The sequence below is a fragment of the Panthera uncia genome (genome assembly GCF_023721935.1).
Source record: "Panthera uncia isolate 11264 chromosome C1 unlocalized genomic scaffold, Puncia_PCG_1.0 HiC_scaffold_4, whole genome shotgun sequence".
In the NCBI taxonomy this organism is placed as follows: domain Eukaryota; kingdom Metazoa; phylum Chordata; class Mammalia; order Carnivora; family Felidae; genus Panthera; species Panthera uncia.
Genome location: NW_026057585.1, coordinates 100,261,311 through 100,271,485, shown reverse-complemented (window position 1 = coordinate 100,271,485; position 10,175 = coordinate 100,261,311). Strand labels below are relative to the sequence as shown.

Here is a 10,175-nt window from a genome sequence, read left to right as displayed (position 1 = left end):
GGAGGGGCGGGGGGCCGGCGGGCGGGGGCCGGGCCCAGCGAGGAGGAGGAGCCGGCGGAGGGAGGGCCGGCGCCTCCCCCACCCGGACCGGGCATCCCCGCCGCTCCCGGGCCCGCGGCGCGGCCCCCCGCCCCCCGCGCCGGGCCCGGTGGGGGCCGCGGGGCGGAAAGTTTATCCGCCTCGGGCCCCCTCCGGCCCCGCGCCCCGCTGCCCCGGGCCGGTCCCTGTCGGGGGCACGGTCGGCGCTCAGCCCCGCCGCCCCTGGCTCTCGGGCGGCAGGGCCAGGCGGACTCCGTCCAGCATCACCCTCGAGCCCCGTGGGCGCCTCCCAGAGCCGGCGGGGGTCCCCGTGCTTCTCCCCGCCAGGGGGACCCCCTCCTGCTGAGCGTCCCCGGGCCGAAGGGCCTCGTGTGACCCCTCCTCCTTCCCTTCGTGGGAAGGGGGCCTGCGCAGCATCCCCGCCCCTAGCAGTCGTTCCCATCCTACTCCTGCCCTTGCACCCCTCGCAGCCAGGAGGGTGGGGTCTCCGTTTCTATGGCAAGTGAGGATCTCCATACTCCCTTGCCCTTTACCTTCTGTGACCCTGATCCTTCTTTGGCAGAGGGGTCTGTCTCAACCTCTCATCTTCTCTGGAAGCTTTTGGGGCCTCTGCACACCGTCTAGTGGCCCTTTTGCCAGGACAAGGGGACTCGGGCTCCCCATGTTCTTCTTCCCTCCTCACCCAGTGGGTAGTGGGGGCCTGTGCAGCTCTGAAGTCATTTCTAAATAGGAAAGCAGATACTTCTTACAGATTATGCATACTCTCTGCTCACTTTCCTGGGTTAGGGTGAGCTCATTTCCTGAATACCCTTTGAGTTGCCCTCTTTTTCCTAGGGGAGAAACTGGACGTTCCAGAGCTCCTTTCCCCATTTGGCTGTCTCCCCTAGCGTGTTCTCTCTCCTCAGAGTTTCTTGTGTGGGTGTTGGTGGGGGCCCGGGATCAGATGTAGGGCAGGGCTTCCATTGTGCCTGGCACCTGAGTAAGAAGGGGTCACGGTGATTACTCCTCTGTGTCTGAGCAGAACCAGGTCTGTTTTTGCTTCCGGCTTACTCTTGCCTCCTAGGCGGGGGCAGCGTTCACCAGTTGACACCACCCCACCCGCAACATGGTCACGTGCCCTTGTTTTTTGGCGGTCCCATTACTATCTTCTGTGCAGTAAGAACCTGACTGTGCATTCTACGTTCAAGAGTTTTTGAACCTTCCCTGGAAATAAACTTCCCATTTCTTTTTTAGGAGAGCCCATATCCTTGCGGCTTCGGTTTCCCCGTCAGCCATATTTAGTGAGCCTGTTACCTTGACTTTTTCTGATTTTTCTTAAATTGTATTCATGTTGGCTGGGTAAGAAGAAGCCATATGCCTTCCCATCTAGAAAAGGGAGTGTAGACACTCATGTCGCCCACGTGCCATTCGGGAAGGGTTGCTAGTGTGCTTCTTGTTGTACTAGAACCTTCCTTTGGCCTCGTGTTGTCTCTCATGGGATCTGAACTTTTTTTTTTTTTTTTTTTTTTGATCTTGTAGCTTTCAGGTGAAGGGGAAATTTGGATGCTTTCTATTTTTTTACTGCTCTGGTTCTCTTTTGGCGAAAAACATGATGCCATGCATTTTTTGTACGTACACACGTGTAGGTATGCATTCAGACAAAGTCACATCTGCTACGTGTACGCGGTAAGTTGGAAGGGTTAGATGGCTAGCTGTGCATTCTGCGTGTAGGTGGGGACCTTGATGTGTACAGATAGGGACATAAGGTACTGTTGTCGGTGACTCTCTAACCTTAGAAGAATCAGAAAACTCACTGATAAATGGCCAGTTCTTACCACTCTTGCATCTGTCATTTGTACTGTATGGAGTAAGCAGAATGGCATCCTGAGTGTTCACCAGGTCCCCGAGTGCATGAAGTGTACAGTGCTTGCTGGTGCACACCAGAACTTGGGCGTTCTGAATTTAGGGGTAGTATCCTCTGCCTGATTCTTCGTAGGGTGAAAGGTTCTCATCTTGATCTCTTCACTGCTGTGTAGGGGAAAGAGATTTCGTGTATTTGGGGCATTGAGAGGAGGGGGTGAGAATATGTGTTTCTGTGACAGAACTAGGAACGAGCAGCCGTAAATATGTCGCTGTTTTATTTTGGCCATTTAAATAATTGAGAGAGGTTGTGCCCATTAGGAAAAGGTACCTTTGGGAAGGCCCGTGACACTTCATCATCGGGTGGGAGGGACTGTTGTCCATGTTTGTCCTGAGTATCACAGTCTGCCCATTTGGCTCTGGGGCAGGGCGATGGTGGAGCCGCCTCTGGGGCCCCCGGTCCCTTCCCTCCCTGAGCTGGGAATGGCTGCTGGCTGCTGTCACTCAGCAGCAAAGTCTCACTTTTTGACAGGCTTAGTGTGGAGCCTGATCCTCCCCAACAAGCTCTGTCAGACTCTGAGCATTTGGACCTTAAAGCGTTTTTCTCGCAAGGACACTCTCCCTGCCCGGGTTACTGAGGAAGGAGGCAGGGTGATCTGGAAGATTGGGCCAGCGCTAGGCTTTGGCTTCGAGACTTTGCCCTTCAGCTCACATGGAGTTACCCGGTGGGCACAATACCCGCTGCCCCAAAGTAGCACTTTTTACCTCCATTTCCAGTTTTTTAAAGAAGTTCTCATGCTGTTGTCATTCTGTCTGTATTTATACTCAGCTTGATGGAATTGTGTATTTTTAGGGTGTGGTATTAACGAGCCTTGGAAAGCGAGAGTTGAGTGCCTGCTGTAGATGTTGGGGTGTGCCCAGGAGAGTGAGCGTTCCCATCTCACTTCCAGTGGTGGGTCCCTTCCTGTCCTGCCTACCACCTGCCTTCCCAGGTCTCCTGCTAATCGGGGTGCTCCATACTGCGGGCAGTGGAAGGAACACGGTAAGGGTTGGAGGAGCACACTTGAGGTTAGCGTGTAAAGTTGGGCTCTTTGAGTTCAAATGCAGTTGTGCTCTGTGTCGCTCGTCCCCTTAGATGATGGGGAATCCACTTTTCCCTTACTCTGCCAGCGGACAGTGTTCTCTTGCAGCTAGTCAGGCTAGATGGGTTCCCTGAAGGACTTTTCCTTCTCACATCTTCTTGTTAGAACATCCCTCTGTCCTCCCCCTCAGCCCTGCCCCCCCAGCTCTTCGGACAAGGTTGGGTGGTTCATGGGACATCTCTTCCCTTGTCTTCCTGAAGACTTACCTTGCTGTTAAATGTCGGGTTTCTCCATCTCCTCATTCGGTGGATTTGGAGTGCGGGTGCGTGTATAGCATTCTCCGCTCAAGGTCAGATTGGTTCGGATTTTCCTTTCCAAAAGAGTAGGGTTGCTCTTGTGTGTTCCTGGAGATGTATTCAGACGTCCTGCTTACCTGTGTTTTTCCATCTTGTTAGTTTTAGGCTTTTTCTCTAAAATAGCCAGTTCTTTAGTGTCAGGTGGTGATATTTTAATTCTCTGTTTATGCTGGGTCTTGCCCATGTGCCTGGTGGGATTAGACTTTTTTTCTGATTTTGAGGGAGCCCATTTTGTAGGTTAAGTTTTTTTTTTTTTTTTTTTAACTCTTTCTTCATTGCTTCGGGCCATTCTTCATTTCCCATTTCCCTAGGTTCCCTAGGTTCCGGGAAATACTCGTCGTGTGCAGTTGTACTTCTTCCTGATTTCCTTATGGAAAAAGCAACAGAAGGTGATTCTCCTGCTCTCTTTCTTTCCCCTCGTGGTTGTGTCTGTTGCCTCCTTTGTGGGACCTTTGAATTTGTCCTTTGCAGAGGAGTTGTTTTTGCATCCATGTTCCCATCACTGAGTGCGTGCATTCTGGAGACATTCACTGAGCTTCAGGGATCTGTGGGTTATGTGACTGTGCTTGAGACCTTTTAGTATGAATGACATTTCAATGAGTCTTGTGTTTATCTTTTTCTATATTCTTTCAAGGAATTCTTTTCTGGGTTTTCATTGTTTGGATTGTAGTCTTACAAAAATATACTCTGAATAGTGTACTATCCCCCAGAACTCTTACCCGCTCCCTGCAGGAGTGGGGGTGTGGGAGAGGGTGGAGGGCAGCTTTCCCTCAGACTGTGTGCAGGGTATGTGTGGAAAAAAGTAAGGCCAGTCTTCTTTTTAAATGGGTAGGCGTAACTTTTAGGTCACTTAGATACATGGTTGGTGGGAATGCTTGTTTAACACTTGAACAGCAGCCTACCCGGTATAGTATAGAACATACTAGGTCTTGTATAGTACAGAAAATCAAATGCATCCTTTGTGGAAAGAAGGGGCAGAAAACTAATTTCCTCTTATGACTGGTATCTTTCATGTCCTCAGATGGTAAGAACTGTATGAGATGCTGTTACACTTTTGCTGCCAGAACGTGTTCTATGTAAATTTAATGCTCAATCGTGGTGGCCATTCTTAGGCTAGATACCTGGTATAAATTACCAGGTTTGTTTGTTTCGCGACTTTCCTTGTTTGTTTCGTGACTTCGAATATCTTATACTTTTTTGAATAGTACTTTTATTTGTGTCTTGTCTTTAAAAAAATTTTTTTTTAATGTTTATTTTTGAGAGAGAGAGAGAGAGAGAGAGACAGAGCGTGAGCGGGGGAGGGGCAGAGAGAGAGGGAGACACAGAATCCGAAGCAGGCTCCAGGCTCTGAGCTGTCAGCACAGAGCTGGACGCAGGGCTCGAACCTACAAGCTGTGAGATCATGACCTGAGCTGAAGTGTGATGCCTAAACCGACTGAGCCACCCAGGTGCCCCTTTTGCGTAAATAGTAGTCTCTGATTGTTTTTGGATGTAGGTTTGGTATACAGAATGATGACAGTAATAACAAAGAAGTAACCTGACATGCACTTTTTTTCCATTCTATATTAAATCAGATTTCCCCTTTACAATGTCTGTAGAAACCAGTTCTGCTGGTATTTCACTCTTAAGAACTCTTGTTTAGGGTTGTTGTGTGTGGTTTGGCAGTGTCCTTTATTCACGTGAATATGTGACTGAAGAATTTTTGAGGTGACAGGTGGTGTGTGTTTCCATTATAACAGATCATTTTCTAAAGTGTTCTGTATCTTCTAGAATCACTTATCATGCCAGTTTTTGATGTTCTAGATGACCTAAGGCCTACCTCCCTTTCCTTCCCACGTGAAGAAGTTTCCTTATTGCCCTTGTCATTGTCATAAAGAGGTATTTGCAGATCTGCTGTATTTGTAGCCTTTCGGTTTTTAGTTAAGGGGGGCGCCCACCATTCCTCTCATCCTGTAGCGAGAGGCAGTATCCCTTCTGTCTCCCGAGGGACAGAGGGATAAAACGGGCTTCAGGCCACAAGGCTGGGGTGGTAGTAGTATTTGTAAGTGGAGACCGAGCCCGGGTGAAACACTGTGTCCTTCTGGCGTCTGGGACTCCTCACGTAGGATTTTGGAAGCTTGTTTTTGCTGCGTTTAGCCAGCTTCCTTCTGTCTCTTTGGCTTGGTAATGGTAACATTCTTTGGGCAGAGCCAACAAGTATACTACGTTTGGGACCTTCCTTCACAAGGCGGTGGGGTCTTCTCACGTTACTGTCATGCTGGCCATGGTCCGTGGTGTGTTGAGGGGTGAGAGTCGGAAGTGTTCTTGTGCTCTGCTTCCTTGGCCACGTAACACGAATCGGGCCGCGTGGTCATTCACTCTCTTTCCCAGGGTACAGTGTGTCATCTGTCGTTCTCTTTCTTCTTCTTTTCTGTTTTCTTTTTCTTCTTTGCACCCCAGATCAGGTTCAGGATACAGGTTGACCAGACACTATCCAATCCCCGTATTTCGTGCCGTCCTCGGATGTAGTGCCCTTCTCCTGTGATTAAGATGCGTTGCCATTCTGTCAGACGCGTGCTCGTCTTCCATTCCGTGATATTTGTCCCGTATTGGTAAGGAGAGTGTTTTTCTGTATCTGTTGAGAATGGACACCAGTCCCTGATTTTTCATATGGTGGGACAGAGTTAAAGGTGGTGTTGTTTTCCCCCCATCGGTATGCTGGCTGTGTATTTCTCAGGTTGCGTTGCATCTTTCTGCTTTGAGCGCCATCGCTTGTAGAAGGTCATGGGCCTCCTTGTGTGAAGATTGGTAATGCTTCCTGAGCGTTTTTTAGCTCATTACCCTGGACTAAAAAAGAAATATTATGTACCCCACTGCAAAGAGAAGCCAAGTGTCAGCCACATTACTTTCCACTTAAAACAAAATTCTTTTTTTTAGACGATTGCTTACTTTCAGCTGACGGACGTGTCATAAGACGGAATGACCGGAGGTATTTTTTGAATAGTTCTTCTACATTCACCCCAGTATTTTGCTCCAGTAGAGTTGCACGTTCTCTTACACACGAGTCCTTCCCCCTTTTCGGAAAAGTGCAGTCACGTTTTATTTATTTTTTTTCCGATTTAGCCAAGCCTTGCAAGGCACATGATGTATCCCTGCCTGAGACTTCGCAGAAAGGCTGGGGGGAGGATGCGCAGGAGTGGGGCTGTGTTCCTCGCTCTGCTGTGTGCAGCGTGGTCTTGTAGTTACCAGGGGACAGAGTAACATACTTTGAAAGAGATGTTTGGATCTGAGTTCTTAATGGTTTTAAACTTCTTACTGCTTGGAGACTAAATGAGTAGCATTACTCTCACCACGAATTTCACTTCTAATGTCATCTGAAGTATCTCCCCCTACCTTCTCTGAAAAGAAAAAAAAAAGTCCCCAAACAGCAATTATAACAAAACCCCAAAAGCGAACCGCGAAGGCGGGCTCCGACTGTCCCTATTCTGCAGTTCAGTCACCAGTTTGTACGTGTTGCTTAATTGACACTTTTTATGTGTACAGTACTCACTGGGGTGGACATGTGAAAAGCCTTTGGAACACATAGCATTCGGTCATCTAGCGGACCCCGCATCGTGTCTTTTCGTTTTTCCTTCTAGGTTACCACAAGGTAAGATTGTGTATTGAGTGTCTTAAAAACACTTGCAAAGTGGGTTGTTTTTCCTCCTTCGTTTCTATCTAACCATTGGAGTGAAAACTGGGGTTTGCTTCTCATAAGAATAGTAAGTTACCGTGTTCCTACTTTCATGTTCAGCATCTGCGAGAAAACGGGGAGTCAGCTCCCAGTAATGGCCGTGCGACTAGTCAGGACTCAGACTTTCTCTCTGTAGCCTGTACGTTATTGTGGAGGTGATTTATACACTTTAAGCTAAATCTGGTGTCTGTAACGCGTGATAAACCAGATGTTTAAGTTTATTTAATCTTTTTTACAGTATGCATTTAACAAGATGTATCTGTGTGTTTTATTAGAATTATACGCAGATACAACCAGAGGTAGTCCTGCAACTAAAAACAAAGAGAAAAACAAAGCCTTTCTTTCTAGTTTTGAAAAACAGGTGTTATCTGTTTTCCTTCATTGGGCTTGATTGAGATTGCCAGGACGCGTTTCTGAAGATATAGTAATACGGTCCAGAATTAATATTTTTGAAATTTAGATTTGGTTTTTAATCCTTGTCTGAAAAGTTATTTCTGAGGATGTACGTGTACGTGCCCCATTGGTTTTCTGGGGCACTTGGACATCGAACCATTTGGAAGCCATAAAAAGAGATTGGTATGAAGTGTGAAATTATCAAGTAGAAAAAAGATGCAACAGTGAAGAAAATAGCCATTTATTATTGAAGCTAATCTAAAGTGGTGATTGGGAGTGTAAAGTCAGATAATCTGAGGAAGAATGGAATGCTGGTGGGGTTACCACGTTGAAAGTGGCTCACATAGCTATTGTCTAAAGGACACTCCCCAACATGGAGATGCTTGGAAGATAAAGAAGCCTATGGGATTGATTATTTTAAAATGTTAAGTGTTTCTTCTCTTTTTGAAAAGTAATTGGAATAAAATAACCCTTCTTAGTGAAGAAAATGTAAACTTTAATGGAAGTTCAGAATGAAATATTTAAAAAGTGAACATAAAAGATAAGGATTTTTTATTGCAAATCCACAAGGGGGTAGTGATGTTCTATCAAAGATATTTGTGGTGGAAATGTGAGATGATCTCTTCGAACGTTTTAGATTTACAGATAAAACCGGTATGTTTGCATTTTAACTTAATAAGATCTTCTTTTTAAAATGTTTATTGGCAAAATTGTTTATTGCTTAAATTAAAAAAAAAAATCCCACTTTGGGTGAATGGCTATTTAAGCCGTTTGAATGGTAAAGAAGAGACGATGTCCTTGTGGTGTTGGGCTCTGGAGCAAGGTTACCAGGGATTCTGGGGGTCGCTGATTTTCTAAGGATGCAATAATGTTAAATTTCCTGGGAAGTATTGGGCATCTAGGAACCAGTTCCTTAAGTGTCCTTCGTGAAAGGATTTTAGGAAATTGTGTCTAAAGTTTACAGAAGTTTGTATCGCGGGTTGTATTTTCAGCCCTGGCAAGAGATGAAAAATGTGAACAGTCCACACCACCAGCCGCTTTTAATAGTTCTAAGTAAATCAAATTTTTATAATCTCTTTTTTTATTAGTTTATATTGCATCATTAGATAAAAGCATTTTTTCCCCTTGCGCATAAAAACTCCAGTAGCTTGCCTGAGGTCCTTGAGTCCCACCCCATTGTATTCAGACTTGCTTAAAATTAGGTGGGGTATGTGTGGCAGTGCCAGGTAGTTTTCAGGAAGAACTAAAACTGTACTATGTGCTCTTTTTTTGAACGTGATGGCATGTGGTAGGAGGAAGATTGAAGGTGGGAATAGGACTATATTCTACTTATTTAGAGATGCACTAACTGTATCTTTAAAAAATACTACTTTTAACGGTACCATGAAACAGTTCCATGGTTTAGGAGTTACGCTTGTTGGTGGCATACGCATCGTGTATTTTTCATTTTTGGTCTCAGGAAAAGGTTAATCCAGCCTCTTCTCTTTCTCTTTTTTTTTTTCCACCCTCCCGGTTCTGAGCCAGGGCCTTTTTTCTGTTTTATCTCCTTTACTAAATGGCTGGCGATTTACCATCCCAAAAGCTACACTGTTTCTTCACCGACTACCCTGAGCTCTGCCGGGAGCTGAAATATGACGTCAGCACTTTCATTCATGAATTTGCTCTTCTAACTCTCTTTTCTCCTTCTGTATTCCTGAACTGACTTCTGGCACAGGCACAAATCAGTTTACCATTAGTCAGCCCATAAATCAGCGATAAAAGGTAAAACAAAAGATAAGATACTGGAGTTGTTTCGATGGAGCTCTAGTTGCTCATGCTGATTTGCATCAGTGTCGTTTGGACAGGGTTTCTGGCGAAACAGATTGAAACCTAAAAACAGTCCATTTGATGACTTCATGATTTTGCCGACTGAGCGGTGTTGCGCGCATATTGACGCCACGGCTTTGCTCCTCCGTGAAGTTCAGAGCCCTCTGCTGCAGTTCCTTTGTCATAAAGTCGCATTTTGGTTGCAGTTTGACTAAAGTGGAGGAGCTCCTGTAAATTTGGAGAGGTGAGGCCTGGCTATTAGGTTATGTTCCACACAAATTGCCTTTGGAACGCATTTGGATTTCTTTCTTTTTTGGGGGGGCGGGGCATTGTGTTGGCCTTGAAATATTTTCAATAACTGTTGCTTGAGACTTCTGTTTTCAGGAGGTGGTAGTTAACTGTCCTGTAAGGAGCGTGCTGCCCCCCCACTTGCTGCTGCCCGTGTCTGAGCAGGTTTTCTGTCCCCCCCTCCCCCCCCCCCCCCCCCCCCCCCCCCGCCCCTCAGCTGGGTGGTGCAGCCCCCTCCCAGGGCCCTCTCTGTAGCCCTGAACACCCGTTTCTCCTGCAGGGAGGTCACTGCAGGGAGGTCACTGCTTGTAATTTAGTACTGCGTGAGAGCAGTTCTGGAAGAAATCTTATTTGGAGTTTTCCTCTGCAGGGCCGAGTTTGAGGCTGAGCCTCCGGCGTGTGGCATCTTTCAAGCCTCCCGTAGTTGATGAATGGTGAGCTTTAAAAAAGTTCATTTTCTCTGCTTTCTCGGGGGTGTGTTGACTTTCTAGATATTTAATTGCCAAGAAACATTTAGAGATAAAGTGTGTTATATTTAGAAATCATTTTAGCGCAGCTACAATTTATGATGAGAGTAGACGATTCGAACTGCAGCCATTTTGATTGATAGCCAGTGTTGCTCCTGAGATGACTTTTTAAACCTCCTGGCAACTCAGAGAG

The 10,175-nt window shown here is 46.4% G+C and overlaps 1 protein-coding gene across 3 annotated transcripts in view; it reads left to right on the top strand.

The window, feature by feature from the left end:
* Positions 1-10,175, top strand: part of LOC125913618 (calmodulin-binding transcription activator 1-like) — a 424,752-nt gene that overhangs the window by 595 nt on the left and 413,982 nt on the right. The window lies entirely within an intron of this gene.